Genomic DNA, 16,062 nt, shown 5'->3' with positions numbered 1-16,062 from the left:
GGAGCCCAGGTGAGTTGGATTTGGCCCATAGGCCTGAGGTTCAACATCCCTGTTATATGGTTATGGTTGCGACTCCTACTCTCTATAAGCACTGGATCTCTCCAGCCTCTATAGCATCCATGTCTGTTCATTTCGGTACCTCTGTGAAGCATCTAAGCATTGGAATTATTGTTCAGCTGCAGTTTCAACAGCTGCAACAGTTAAACCAATAATAGTGTTTTTATTAGGGCTATCAGAGAAATTCAAAATGGATCCAAATGACTTCAGATTTCTATGAATTCGACCCACAGATTCTGCAATGGACTAACATCTTTTGAGTCACACAGACTTGCAGACCTTTTTGTTTCTTTTTTTACTTTCCAGAATTGTACACAAATTTAGGCATACAAAAATACAACCATTACTGGAAAAAATGCTACTTTATACACCATTTAAAAACAACAACAACACACACACACATTGTTTTATACATCTCTGATCTCTCTTTTCAGCTTCTCTTTGTGCACTCTGCTCATTGATTGTATGATGAGCTAAGAAAAATACGCAAAATGATACATATGTGCCAGCAAAGGGTACATAAATTGTAGTAGACTTTTGGCAGACTTTTCAGAAGGTGTGTGGGGGGGGGAGTTTGATTTTGCTAATGAGTGGAACAAAAGATGCCTGACAATGCACGAAGCACACACAGAACGGATTAAACAAAATCCTAACATCTGTAGTTTTTATTGGTACGCCACATAGATATAGGCAGCAGAGATATTTTCACTTGCAGAGACTAGGTTACTGAGCTAAGATTTGGATGCTCACATATTGATATTAAATGATGGGCAGCCTTATTCTCCGGGGGGGGGGGTGTTCTCCACCAGCGATTTACTCCAAGCTGGCTGCGTGTTGAGGTCATGAGCTAATCAGGGGAAAACTGGATTTCCTGAGACTGCTTAAAGTCTAATTATTTTCCTCAAGTCGGGTTCTCAGCACTATAGTTGCTGTGTGCCCCAACCCCCGCATTTACCTCAGGTATGCTCGCCCTGCCCTGATTGTGCCTTTCACCATGACCCTGGTCAAGGAGGGTTTCCTGTCCCTGTATTTACTAGCACAAACCAAATACTGTCTACTCAGAAGTAACTCCCATTGTGCTCAAAGAGGCTTCTCCCCTCACTGCCCACATCAGAACTTACAGCGATCCCCCTCAATTGAAATGGCACAGTTTAAAGCCCACTTCCCCAAGTGCAGTAAAGCATGATCTTGAGGCTCTGATTCTTCTTTGTTTGGTTTATTGCCTTAGAAAGTACCTACTTTGAACACTTTTTATAGAGATCCTGCAGGTTACAATGGGGGCTGGTTTCCTGTCTTTGTGTTTTCCCCCCACCCTTCCCAGCACAAGCATATGTGTGCCTACTTGAAAGTAACTACCATTGTGCTCAGTGAGGCTTGCTCCTGAAATGCAGGTGCATCTGGTAGGGGTGTACGAATTCCCTACCTGGGTCCGTTTTGGGGCATCCACAGCGGGGGAAGCAATCCGTTCTGCCCCCCGGAATCCTCTTTGGCCGGTTCCGCTCCACAGCCATTTGCATCCATGCTTTTCATTCACATGATAGGCTACACAAATATTTGCGTAGCCTATCACGTGAATGAAAAGCACGGACGCAAATGGCATCCAGGAGACCATTTGCGGCCGTAAAGGTCTTAGTTTAAGCTAAATGCAGCCATTTACGGCTGCATTTACCTTAAACTAAGGCCTTTATGACCGCAAATGACATCCTGGATGCCATTTACGTCCGTAGTCAGTCCCTTCAGCCTGTGATACGGCATGGCGGCCATATTGCTGGAAATCCGAATCCAGAGGATCCACCTGAAGAGGAGGTAAGTGTTCCATTCTGCCACGGACACCAGGGGGGGGCAGATTCTTTAGAATCCAGCCTCATTGGAGTCCGTGGCGGAATTCTCCGCCATCCCTAGCATCTGGACTTTCAGGGGAAAGGAGAGGGGGGAAGGCTTTCTTAAGCCTCTGCCAGTCAGATGACATTCACTCCAACCCCCACTGGGAAGTATGTTCTGTGAAGTGATTTTTACTGGTGTGGAGTGCTTGCTTGTGGAGCCCTGAGTGGACCATAGTGCAGCAAAGCTGATTCTTTTTAAAAAAAAAATCCGGTACTCCTCCATTCACTTCTCCTTCTGTTGTCGTGGAAACACCCTCAGGTGTGTGATGTCAGAACCCCCACCCCCAGTGGATGAAAAATACACTCTTTCCAAAATAACACTGCTTCTGGTTAAAATTTGGGGGAAGGTGGGCTGAATGTAGGGATGGACAAATCAGTCAGTTTCCAGTTCATGCCACTTCCATATATACATCAGTTCCATCCTGTTAAATTGTCAATGTATACATATATCTATAAAATCTGCATGAACATTTGCATTTAAATAATATTTTAAATGTATTTTGAAACAGGGGGGCAGGGTCAAAAAAAGAGCAGCACTGAACATTCAGGAAGCCAGGGGATAACTAGATTCAGATATGCATATTCAATGCATATTCAATAGTGTAGTGGAACCAGGGCTCACAGGGACACTGTGCTGGCACTTTTTTATTAGCTGGAATGATGATGTCATCTGCCAACCCCATCAGAATTCTCTATTGCCTCTGCGTTTAGCTGCAATCCTCACAGTAACTGGCAGGAGATGAATTTTCCCAGTAATATATTGTTCCCTATTGTAATGCAAAAATATTTGGGGGTTGCTTGCTCTTACATGGACAATTAAGTGTTACAGAGACCTGCTTCTGGTGGAGATTCAAGTGGCCAGAAGAGGTTTGTTGACAGGGATCAACATAGTTGCCTGATTTTTTGGATCCTGAGGGTGTAGGTATGGAGATTGTCATGATGAGCACCTGCACTTCAAAATTTACCACTGTGTACATTAATCTAGGATGTGGTGATCAGGTCAATTTATACTGGAATTAGCAAAGACTAAATTCCTCAAAGATCCCTAGCTGAAAGTTACTTGCAAATTCGGATCTAGCTTTGAAGTTGATCTGCCTCATATGTTTTTTGTCTGATGAAGACAAAGGATACCAGAAAGGAAACTGAGTAGATGGTGCTTAATTATCACCACTTCCTGAACATTTAGATTTTCTGTCTCCTGGGAGGATGTGTACAGAAGCAGGGATGTACGAAAGTCACTCACCTTGCCTGAAATTTGATTTGCGGTGGTGGGGAGGTGCTCCGTCCCTCCCCCCGAAATTCTGGCCGGGGGGGAGGTGCCCAGTCCCTCCCCTCCGAAATTCTGGCCAGGGGGAAGGCGCCCCATCCCTCCCGCCGCGAATCCTGGCTGGCCGGGAACACAAATGGCGGCAGCCGTAGCCGCCGCCATTTGCGTCCCTGCAATCATCCGTGATAGGCTACGTAAATGTTTAAAAATAAGGGGAACGTAGCTACATAAATGTTTAAAAATAAGGAGAACGTAGCGTCTATGCTATTTGCGTTCCCCTTATTTTTGCCGTAGTCTACGTAAATGTTTACGTAGACTACACGTGCCAAAATAAAGAACGCAAATGGTGGCGCCCATGGGCGCCGCCATTTGCGTAAGTGCCTTTGTTGTTGTTTTTTACTCAGCCGTGATAGGCTATGTAAACATTTACGTAGCCTATCACGGTATTTTTTAAAAATCTATCCGTGATAGGCTACGTAAATGTTTACGTAGCCTATCACGTTTTTTTTTACTGGAAATGGTGGCAGCGGCAGCCGGTCGGAAGACCAGCCGCCGCCGCCGAACCACCGCTGAACCGCCGCCGGAGCCGCCGCTGCCAGGGACATTCGCACAAGGTAAGTCCCATCCCAGGGGGTGGCGGGGGGGTGGCAGACTGTTTCGCCACCAATTTCGGGGGGCCGAATGCGCTGGCATTCGGCCTCCCCAAGATTCATGGCGAAATTCTCTGACATCCCTATACAGAAGTTGAAAGGACAATATGTGTGTGACAGCAGCATCCCTGGGACACCTTTCACTGTTTTCTGTAATGTGATGATCATGTTAGCTGTCTCCAGGGGCAGCCTTAGGGGTGTGAGAGCTGGGCAGTTGCCCTGGATGCCAAGATGAGGGCAGGTACTGAGCTCAGGTACTGAGCTACTGAGCTGAGCTCAGTGGCTATGTTTTTTAATGTACTGTCTGCAGTGAGCTAAGGTGGCAAAAAACAAGGGTCTATTTCTTTCAAGGTTCTACAGGTTGTTTGGGTACTAACTCCAAAGGTGATCTTCCTTCAATTAACTTTAAAGTATGTTTCTTTTCCAATTTTCACTTTGATGTCATTTACACTAGGTAAATATCAGTGGAACACGGCTTTACTTTGAGGCAATGTTACCAAGTACTTAGCATTTCAAATACTGTAAACACTGTAAGTGCTTTATAAATAATAATAAAATAAAGCCGTAAGCAGCCAGCTGGATAGCTTTTTTCTTTATAACGTTATTATTTTTAAAGATAAAAATAATGGATATTCTAAAATAAAGAATGCTTACCAAAGGACAGGAAGTGCTACAAAGCAAAAAAATATTATGAGTAAAACCTGTGATAGTTGCATAGTGCACTTCCACTGCTCAGAACATAGCTTTTCAAACTTTGGCTTATGCAAACCATAGCACAGGGGCTGAGAGATCAAGGTTTTGAGCAATGTCATTCTTGATGGACATCACACCTGCACGAGGCCCCATAAATCTTCTGGGTGACCCTGCAAAACTGACCACGGTGGGGGAGGGGGCACAAAGGGCACTCCTCACCCAGACTGCTATTTAGCCTAGGGCTGGCCCTGACTGGGCAGCTGAGGGGGTCAGTTTAATAGATAGCTAAGGCATCAAAATGTATCCAAAAGGGGGCTCTCCATCACAGGAGAAATAATAGTAATCTTGTGTTTATCTACATAAGGTGATCAATGTGTTGCAAACAGAAGGACCTCTTCCTTCAGATATCATTCCCATCTTTTTACAGGACATTTTCTAGCATCCAAGTTCATTCTATCACCACAGGATAGATACCAACCATATTAGCACAACATTTTTATGGATTATTATACTATCCTTCACTGACAATACTTTCCTTAGATAATGTTTCAAAATGAGATTCTGAGATATTTGCTCTTGAAGACTAACCTAACTTAGCCTGCAGTTACATATGACTGCAGAGTAAGCCCTGTTAAACACAATGGGGCTTACATCTGAGTAGGCATGTATAGAATTGTGCTGTAAGCCTTATGCACATTTTGCCTACATTTTAGGCTTGAGGCTATTGGTCTATATGAAGAGAAATCTGATGAAGTGAGTTGCATACCAGGTAGGGTTGCCAACCAATCAGTATGTTACTGGCCCAATCAGGGAACCAATTCTGGAGTCTCCTTACTTATAAACTCTCCTTACTCACCAAATTTCATCTTGGCTCTGCCCTAACCTTCCAGATTCCTCCAGGCTCCACCAGCTTCTGTCCTGGTTCTGCCTGTGCTAACTTGGTTTACTGGCCCTACTCAGCCAATATTCTTGAAATCAAAGTACCAAAATCTTTCCTCCCATCTCTAGTCCCCTTGCTATTGCTCCTTGCTTTTTAAGTATTCCTGCAATTCCCTTTCTCCCCAACGGCCAACTTGTTACTTAACTTTGCTTCCTACACGTCCAATACTTTTCCTGTCTTCCCTCACCCCATCCCACACATTCCCTTGCTGATCATGTGCGGCTGCCTCCACTTCCTACTGAATTCCATTTCCACTGAGTTTCTTCAGTCCATCCAATATGTAGCTGGGAAACTGGAAAGAACACTGTCTCAAAGCCCAATCACCACCCTTGCCCCCACACCCAGCACATAGGAGCATGATGGGCATCCTAACTGATTTCTGTTCAGTGTGTGTGGGGGGGGGGGGTTCTTCACACAGAGCTTTTATCCTGCTATTAAAATGGCTCTCTCACGGAAGTTTGCAGACTCTTTAGATGACACCGTGAATCTCCAGGGCATCTCCTGCCATTTTCCCCAGCCTAGCCTGTGTTTTCCCCAAATGCAAAAAAAAATGTATTTTTTCCACCCATGGTACAGGAGTGCCATGACCTCCCTGTGAAATTCTCTAATAGTGGAAGTAGGGATGTACGAAATGCAGTTACCATTCCGATCCGGGGTGTCTGCAGTGGAGGGGAGGTGCTCCGTCCCTCCCCCCAGAATCTTCCGCAGTGACTCTGCAAAGCCGCCAGCTGGGGCCGCCCGCAGCCAGATTCCAGCTGCTGCTGGGCTGCTGCAGCTGCAAATGGCAGCCGCTACACCAGCCGCCATTTGCGTCCCTGCCTTTTGCTGTGATAGGCTACGTAAGTATATACATAGCCTATCACGGCAAAAGGCAGGGCCGCAAATGGCGGCCGCTACGCCATTTGCATCCCTGCCAAGCCGTGATAGGCAATGTAAGTATTTACATAGCCTATCACGGCAAAAGGCAGGGACGCAAATGGCGGCCACTACGCCATTTGCGTCCCTGCCAAGCCGTGATAAATACTTACGTAGCCTATCACGGCAAAGAGCAGGGGTGCAAATGGCGTAGTATTTACGTAGCCTATCATGGTAAAAGGCAGCCACGCAAATGGCGGCGACAATGGCAGCCGCCATTTGTGGCCGCAGCAGCCCAGCAGCGGCCAGAAGACAAGCTGGAGCCACCGCCGCATCCGCCGCCAGGTAGGTCTGTCCTGGGGGGGGGATTTCGGGGGTGGTGGGGAGGGGAGGCCATTTTTCCACAGACTCCGGGGGGCTGGATTCCAAAGAATCCGGCTGCACTGGAGTCCGTGGTGGATTTCTTCAACATCCCTAGGTGGAAGAAACTGCTGTGTCTGGTTGACTATGGGCTGTGCTCTCTCTGTGCCTGCCATGTAAATGCATGAGCACATTTCTCAGCTGGAGGGATAAGAGGGTAAAATGCTGCCCTGCAATGATGGGAGACAGATCTGATCCCCCACCCCACCAAGCTCAGAATCAACATCCTCTATTGATTCAGAGAACCCCATTACGTTCAATGGGGCCTACTTCCAAGTAAGTGTGCCAAGGGTTGCAGACTTACAGCGCGATCTTATGTCTGCTCAGAAGTAAGTCATCGCTTTCCTGGGGGCTGCGAGCAAACAGTACAGCACAAGTTAAGAGATGAAAACAAGACTCCACCCCGCCCGCTCTTTTGCACACATGCCAGGGAGGGAGGAGCTTCTTTGATTTCCCCCACCTTTAAAGTCACCAGAAGGGCTTCCGACTTCTCTCCTGCTGCCCAGGGATGGGCAGAGCCATCAATCATGTTACATGAACCAATGATCAGCCTTCTGTCCTGATTTTTCCATGCAGCCATGAAAAAGTATAGAGCGGAGGGAAGCGCTATGAGAGATGCCTGTATACAGGGCCTGTCTAAATTCCAGAAAGGAAGGATCTAGAATCAAAAGGATCCGTTTGTAGTGGGATAAAATGCCAGGTGTGAAGAAAGCCTGTGTGTGGGTGTGTGTGTGTGTGTGTGTATGTGTATGTATGTATGTATGTGTATGTACATGATGTATATGTATATATATGTGCACATATTGTTCCATGATTAAAAACAAGAGCACTCGTATGAACTGAGTAGATAAGGATCTGTATCTTTTTCAGATTTCCATGAAATGTAATCATTGCTTATATTTATTTAATATTCTGATTACATTGTTCAATCTGCAATTATTTTAGGTACCAGCTGAAATGAGCATTTTTATTAATACCATTGCCCCATGTAAAACAACCCTCCTTCTTTCAGCAATTTTTCAGGGTGGAAGGTCAAAAGATTACAAAAGTGTTCACACATTCAGAGGGAAAGCGATGGTTGCCCCAATGTGTGCTCTCAGTGATGTTGTCACATATAGCCAAATTTGATTGGCTACATCGTGGCATTATTGCAATCAGCATGAGATCCCCAATTGGCTCACAGGGAAGGCAATGTAGTTCAGGAAGCATTACCAGTCTTCCAAATTGGCTTTGTTCTCTTTCTGTGACATGATCACACAGCCAAATCTAGCTACATCATGACATCACTGGTCCCAGGAAAAGAGCACTCAGGAACAGAAATAAGCATTTTTCTTCTTAACTCTGCTGCCAAAGCAACAGCTAATCAGGAAATAGTGAATAGGTGAACAGGTGAGTAAAGGAGGTTTTCAGGGGATGCTTTGGGCTCTCCAAAAACACTATACGTGTCCCACAAATGTTTGTAGGTTAATATTTGGTATAGTTCTGACTATTTTAAAAACATGCAGAACGGATGTCTCTTACATTTAACACACGGTTGAAAATTTATTTTGCCTGTGGTGGTCAGAAGGAGCAGTCTCTTTCTGTGACACATTTGACTGCTCTTACTTGCTACACGCAGTTGTCTCTTGTAACCCCACATGTTATAAGTGGAGTGCACTATAATGTCACTGTTTAGTTCAATATTGGATTTTGTAAAATCCATTATACAACAGCAGGCTGTCTTATTCATACACAATAGGAACTCTCTCAAGTTAAGGTCAGAAGCCTCCAGTGCTGTTTCATGTTTAAAATCTTTAGCTGTGTGGGGAGTCCAATAGTAAATGGAAATGTTTCTTGGAAGATAGCTCTTTTTATCCTTCTTTTTCCTTGGGCATGTCACAGGCTTCAGTTCGGACACCACTTACCCGAAGTAGTTTCGTGCTTGGGGTCAGTGTTAGAAACGAAGCACAAGCGAGTCAACAGTTTTTCACCTGCTGCATTCTTCCCTCTCACCTGGAGCTGTGCATATTCACAATAGCTACCGTGAAGTAGAGGTGGAGAAAGGGGGATCTTTGCGGGGCTTTTCAATAAGCCATTTCATGTATTACTGTGGAATATGTGCATAAGAATGAGCCTTGAGCTCATTTGAGCCTCCACTGTAGGTAAACTCCACATGGCTTATAGGGCATATTCTCCACTTCTGCAATCCCCCAGTGACTCCCTTTTTTTTTTAGGGCTGACGGACATCTCTATGCACAGAGTACATATGATCTACACTGATGGGGGAGAGGGGCAGTATGACCCTAATGTTTTTTCCTGCACATCACCACAAGTAGAGCCAATATAGGAACATAGGGAGCTGCCTTATATGCAGTCAGACCATTGGCCCATCTAGCCCAGTATTGTTGACACTGACTGTCAGTGGCTCTCCTGGGTTTCAGGCAGGAGTTTTTCCAGCCCTGTCTGAAGATGCAGGGATTGAACCTGGGACCTTCTCCACACAAAATATGTGCTCTACCACTGAGCCACAGCCCCTCCCTCTGTGCCAGGGCAAAGAGTGAATGGAACCTAAGTCTTTAATGTTGAGCTGCATAAGGATTTTACAATAGTAGAAGCTGCACATACCCGAATTCTCCTTTCTGCACAACTATTAAAGGCATAGAAGCTGTGTTTTGTATCAGAATCTGGCATGTCTAATAGTGTGTTTCTCTTTGCTTCTGTTTATGTCTATCTCTAAAATGCAAACAGTGCTGCCTGACCCCAGTTAGAATTTGCCCTTCAACTAGCACTCAGACAGCAATCCTATGCCCACTTACCTGGAAGCCTTGCAAAACTCAATGGGACTGACTTCTCAGTAGATATGTATAGATTGTACTATATCTACCATATAATCTTCTTTCTCTGCAAGGATACTCCTTCAGCCAGGGATTCTATTAATACTTGGCATCCTATATGATATATAATTAAAGCAGTCATATTACTTTTTGACTGAACCTCCATCACATTTGCACCACTTTTTGATTTTTCACATTTGCTAGTTTCACCCCCTTCCAAATGCTCAGCACAAGGAACAAAACAAAAATCAAAGATAAAATATAAGGCCCAGTTAAAATGACTAAAAACATAACAGATGCTACAGCTTTTATTAGCTTTACCCACACATCTAAGGTCAGAAAGCTCTTCCAGTCTTCAGCCTCAGAATCCGGGAGGTGGCACCAAAACATGCACCAACTTTCCTAACTTAATGCACACCATGTAACTTCTTGAGGGTGCCCTCTTGGATCTCAGACTGTAGCAGAGCATATGTCAGGGGTGGGCAACATGTGGCTTTCCAGATGTTTTGGCCTAGAACTATCAGCCCTAGCCAGCATAGCCAATGGTGAGGGATGATGGGAGTTGTAGGCCAAAACATCTGGAGGGTCATAAATTGCCTACCCCTGGCATATATGAATGGGCCAGCTCTTTGATACGCTAGGACCCAAAACATGAAAGGTTTTGTAGGTTGAAGCCTGCATCTTGAATCATGCCTGGAAGTCTATAGGCATCCATTGCAAACACATGTCACAGGAGCATTGGGTTCATTCTGTTTCTGAAGATCCAGCAGAAAGCATTGTCTTGGACAGGCATAAAGAGCACCCCAAGCCCGGCCAAGGCAGATAATGCTTTACTCTAATCTAGCTTCCAGGTTATGAAGATTAGTGAGGATTGCCAGGTTTGCATCTGATAAAAAGAGTTGCAGGTCAGGATATGGAAAATCTTCCCTTTATTTCCACAGAGTTTTCTATCTTTATGTCCCGTTGTCTTGGATATTCATGCTCCACAAAGCATCTGGGATATTCTTGCTTTAGGAACTGAGGGTATAAACTAAATGTGCTTCAGAATTCAGATACTATCAACTTCTTTCAATAGGATGTACATTCAGACATACATCCTCATTTTAATGCCTCCCACCCTTAGCTTGCCTGAGAGTTTGCATATCCAGCAACTGATATTTTTCCCTCAATAGAAAGTAAATCTGAGAGAATCAGACAAATGTGGATTCAGGATAATTATCTACACAAGCAGAATCACAACATCCACATCAGAAACTGAACCTGTCGGACTACCACAGCATCCCCAGTTGCAAACTTCCCACCAAAGTGAGAGGCTAACAAGAAGAGCTCCATGTTACCTGGGATTCCAGGTCCAGGGACAAATCCAAAATCCAGGAGAGGCTGAATCTTATCTTTGACATGATCCCTGTTTCTTCCCTCCTCCCCTCCCCAGGGTCATAGGTTTTGCTGATCATTTTTGCTTGTATAGATTGTGTTATAGAAGAGCAGGAGACATACTGGCTCTCTGACACATGTATTGTGCACTATGGATTTAACTGGCATTGCCCTTGGCTCAAGGATCCATTTTAGTTCTGGAAGGCACAGCCTGAAAGCTGCCAAGAATGATGTTAAGGCTCCAGAACCACTGCAAAGGGAAAGGAGCCATAGAATGTACTTGCTTTCTCCTTGATTAGTTTTTGGAGAGCTGTTCCCTGTAACTGTGGAAACATGCAAATGAATGTCTGATTGTCTGCCACCGCTCAGCTGATTAACCCACCAGGGTACCCTTGAATTGGCCAGTCAAAAGCCCCAGCAGGAAAAATGGTCCCATCCTGAAGCATCCCTGCCTCCAAAACGGGTCAGCCAGGTCAAGCACTACCTGAATATTCTTAATGGCACTTTTTGAATTATAGTGCTATACTACTTCGTATTGCCAACTAGGTTAAAAATTAATGAAGGAGCAGGGAACCTTCCTGAGCCTTCATTTCAGGTACAAGAACTGCACAAATGTGCATTAGTACAAAAGCACATTTGAAAACAAACAACCTTTTCATACAAAACAAATCTGATTACATCAATGATCAAACAGAACAAAAGACACAAAACACAGATGGAATGGATTTAACAAAATCCATATATCCCTACCTCACCAAAAAAACCCAAGTTTCCTTGGTCATAGAGCCTTCCCTGTCCTATCATTTCCATAGTGCCACTTTCCCCACCTTGTCTGATAAACACTAGTTTCCCCAATCTCCATCTTTCACTTCTAGTCAGTCCTATTAGAACTGGTATACTGTCCCATGTACTAGAGGATGGGTACACGAATCAAGCCAGTTTTCTCCTCTGAAATGAATGTGCATGAGTGTGTTTTGAGAGCAAAAATCTGTCAAAATAAAACCTATGCTTTTGGACATGAATGAGTGTGTAAGCTAATGTCTAGAGGATACCCTAATGTAAGCCCAGATCTGCTGTATGCTCGCTCCTCCTCTGGTTAAAGGCCCCCTAAGACCCACTTTGGTCATTATACATCTATACACATGAGTTGCTTCAGATGGCGCACCCACATCCATTCACTAGCCATGGCAAAGCACAGGGTAAACTCTGAGACCAGTAGAACTATGAATGACAAGGAGATACACAGCTTGGCATCTTCAGCTTATTAATAGCTTCAAGTAGCATACTTGTATATCTCTTGACTATCTGTTTCACATGCATTGACAGTGTGGGGCCAAGATGGACAGAATCCGCAACGGGGGAGGCCATAGGAGTACAATGAGCAACAGCAATCACTGTCTATCACCTTCCAAGTTAAGACTGGATATTATACATCAGCATGACCCTATTCCTACCAAGATGTTTCTCACCCAATGGCCACCTCTCCAGACTATATGTATTTACATGTGAAAGACTTGACCTATTTTTTTAATTATTATCTTTGCTTTTTATCATCATACAAACAGCCCCCAGCTAAGATTTCCCTTATGCTGCCAGAAATACTATGCCCCCTGCCCTGTATCCCTTGCCTGGTTTCCTCCTGATGACTTTTGCACTAGGAATATTATGCAGAATATGCTACTAAAATGAAAACCCATTATAAATTGCATGTTGTTATTTTTTTGCTCATCTGCTTCATTTTTCATATAAGCAAATATGTCAAAGACTGGAGATTTTCAAAAGTGCACCTGGGATTTTGACTGCCAACTGAAATAAGGCATGAATCCAGCAAAGAACTGTGGGCAAAACTCCAAATCCTTTGATGCACACTTATTGCCAGATGAATGCCATAGATGGGTGGTTTTTTAAAAAACACCACATGCGCACACTCTGAAGTAACACTCCTTTTGAGGTCTTGGTATTTGAACCAAACCTTTGGTAGGATTAGCTGTTTTAAAGAAGTATTTTAGCTATATTCATTTTTCTCATTCCTGTTCCTTTCACCTTCTACACTTTTCACACCTGGTAACTAAGGCAACTGGTTTTACAAGTATCAAGATGCAAGAACTTTCCCAATGCACTCCTTTAAAATTCTCTCTAAAACATTTTTGAAATATATTCTTCTATAAATGATGGAACACATGCAGGATGTATGCTGCAATGCCATGAACTCTTACTGCTGCTAATAAGTAAGGCATCCATCTTATTCTTGGTGAGATCTTTACATTCCATGCCAATATGCCTTTCATACAGAGACAGTAAGAGGGTAAGATAAAGACAGTTCTTTCCCCTGGGGTCTTAGGTTTCAAACCTTGAGTGTAATCCTGAAAAAGTTAAGCATTCTTAGTTATGGACTTAAGGACTGCTAAACTTTCACTAGATTTAATACAGCGTCCAGAAAAAATCCCTGCTAGAAAAAGAGGCATGAAATATTGATTGAAAACGCAAAGAAACCGTAGCTATGTGCTTTGCAGGGACAGCTGAACACAGAGTTCCACATGATCTTCCATCATAAGAAGATAAACAAAAGTTAGATTGCAATGTTCTTTACTTTCAAACAAATATACATATAAAATAGATCAATTAAATGGCTAATAATTAAATGAATCCTTAAAATCCCATTAAGGCAATGCCTTAATGTGTCCCTATCTGTATTCCAGAATAGCTCTGGAATGCCTTTTTAAAATTTTAAACAAGGTGGTACTAGGCTAGCCTTCCCCAACCTGGTGCCCTCGAGACTTCAACAGGTCAGAAATGCTGGGAGTTGTAGTCCAAAACATTTGGAGGGCACTAGGATGGGGAAGGCTGAATTAGGCTGCCAAACACAGATGTGCTCACGAGTTGGCAAAGATCCTATGCCTGTTTTTCTGGCTTAACTCCAGGGCAGGCTTTCCAGTTTCTTCCAGACTTCACTTGCAACAAAAGCATTTACTCTGCTCTCTTAGTACAACAGAGGGATTGGCCAGCTTCTCAGAATAATCTGGTACCAAAGAGAGCACTCCATGGAAGTTGTGAAGCAGGCATAGATAGGGTGATGGTTGTTGTTGTTGTTGTTTTAATTCAATTTCTTGTTTAATTCTTGTTTCCATTTCTTGTTTCATTCCTGAAGATTATGCTAGTACCCAAATCCTGAAGGACTGGGAAAGGATGAAACTTCTGAGATGCCACACCCCTGCCCCTTGGGTCCCTTTGACTACACCCTTTCCTGGTGCCTTTAAAACAGTGTAAGCAAAGGAACTGGTGAAGGTGGCGTTAAAGATATCACATTTTATTTGTTTATTTATTTACATTTCTATATTACCCAATAGTGGAAGCACTCTGGACAGTTCACAACACATTTTAATACAACAGAAGACTGAATAGTATAGCCCTAATGTTCTCAAGCTTACATCAGTCAGGATAATAAAAATGCTGTGGTGCTTCTGAAAGATCCTTAGGCTTGGGAGAATTCTCTAAATCTCCATGAGCAGAGATTTAAAATTTTCATGGGAAACAGAGATAACATCTCTGAAAATACCCATATTGTCCAAACATGGCAGTTCATATATTATTAACGTGGCCTTCTCGCTTGATCTGAGAGATCACTGGGAGATATAATTGTGGAGGGGAGCGTCTCTTAGGTATGTGAGGGCCAAACTAGATGCCACATCAAATGCATCTTGCTAGTGTTAATATGGTTGTAATTCACCATACAGAGGGCCTTCATAAATGTATGCATCTCTTTTGTATATTCCAATAACCTGAGAGTCCTTCAGCTGTGCATAATTTATTTATTATATTTATTTATTATGGTTATATCCCGCCTTTTTTCCTCCAAGGAACTCAAGGCGGTGTACATAATCCTCCTCCTCCATTTTATCCTCACAACAACAACCCTGTGAGGTAGGTTGGGCTGAGAGTCTGTGACTGGCCCAAAGTCACCCAGTGAGCTTCCATGGCTGAGTGGGGACTAGAACCTGGATCTCCTGGCTCCCAGTCCAGCACTCCAGCCACTACACCACACTGGCTCTCATAAGGAGTTGGCAGTGCCCAACTAGACTCTAGATTTTTTTTCCTTTGCCATATTTCAAAGTACTACTCTCTGAAATATCAAAAAACACTTTTCTGTGCTTCATGGTGGTGCTGTATTATTTCTTTTTCTTTTTATTGGCTTGTTTTTTAAAAAAGTCCAAATCTACACTGACAAAGTTCCAAAGCTCACAAGATCATGGTCATAACCAGAAGTGTTTGTTCATATGACATTTCTAGGATACAGCTCTGGAATTCTATTCCACTGATGGTTAAAAATCCTCTTCCCTCCAAGCTAGATATATATATTTATGGACAGTGTTTAGAATAGAAACAAGTATTTGCAATGATTTGGAATTCCCAGTTCCACAGTAATTTGAATTTTTGAATGTGAAATTTTACAGTAACGTTTGAAACTAGAGTACATTAGACTTGTTTGTATCTCTTGGCAGTTTTGTTTTGGCCTGGTGTCTCATCCATAAGCTGCCAACTGTTAATGAGTAGGGCTTAGACCTTGGGTACTGAGAATGGAAGGTCTATGTAACTTTGCACACACAAGGTGCCCCTGCCCAGGTTTTCCAGCTCCTTCTTAACCAAGCAGCCTCCCATGCCCATCCCACAGTGTTCAAGAGGGTCCCTTGGGTTCCCTTCCAGAGAGACCTTTTGGTAGGTGCAGGGGAGAGGAGGGGACAGAAATATCTCCTTATGCAAGCTTTCTTCTGCTCTTGGTACTCAGGATCCAAGCCTTATATAACTGTACGCTATCTATTGAATACTGTCAGTATCAACTATTTGAATAGTCAGAGACCATACCATGAAGATTCACCATCAACATCACATGTAGAGAGAGAGAAAATGAGAAGAGATTTTGGGAGTGAGTTTATTTCACCTCTTGCTTTTATCCATTTGTCTTTGTACTCATGTTCACCTTTACTTTCCGTGATTCAAATATGTCTTTGACATTGCTCTTGGTACCTTGTTTTGCTCTTAATATTCAATAAGAGCATTAATGTATTTTAAAACAAGTCTGGATTTTCCATGCCACAGAACATTGCTTCTTGAC

At 43.5% G+C, this 16,062-nt stretch overlaps 1 protein-coding gene across 2 annotated transcripts in view; it reads left to right on the top strand.

Moving 5' to 3' along the window:
• Positions 1-16,062, top strand: part of TNNI3K (TNNI3 interacting kinase) — a 268,089-nt gene that overhangs the window by 60,766 nt on the left and 191,261 nt on the right. The window lies entirely within an intron of this gene.

The sequence above is a fragment of the Heloderma suspectum genome, chromosome 4 (genome assembly GCF_057233095.1).
Source record: "Heloderma suspectum isolate Gila_16-S chromosome 4, 16-S_ref, whole genome shotgun sequence".
Lineage (NCBI taxonomy): Eukaryota > Metazoa > Chordata > Lepidosauria > Squamata > Helodermatidae > Heloderma > Heloderma suspectum.
The sequence above is the reverse complement of the archived record's forward strand: the minus strand, read 5'-3'. Positions and strand labels throughout refer to the sequence as shown.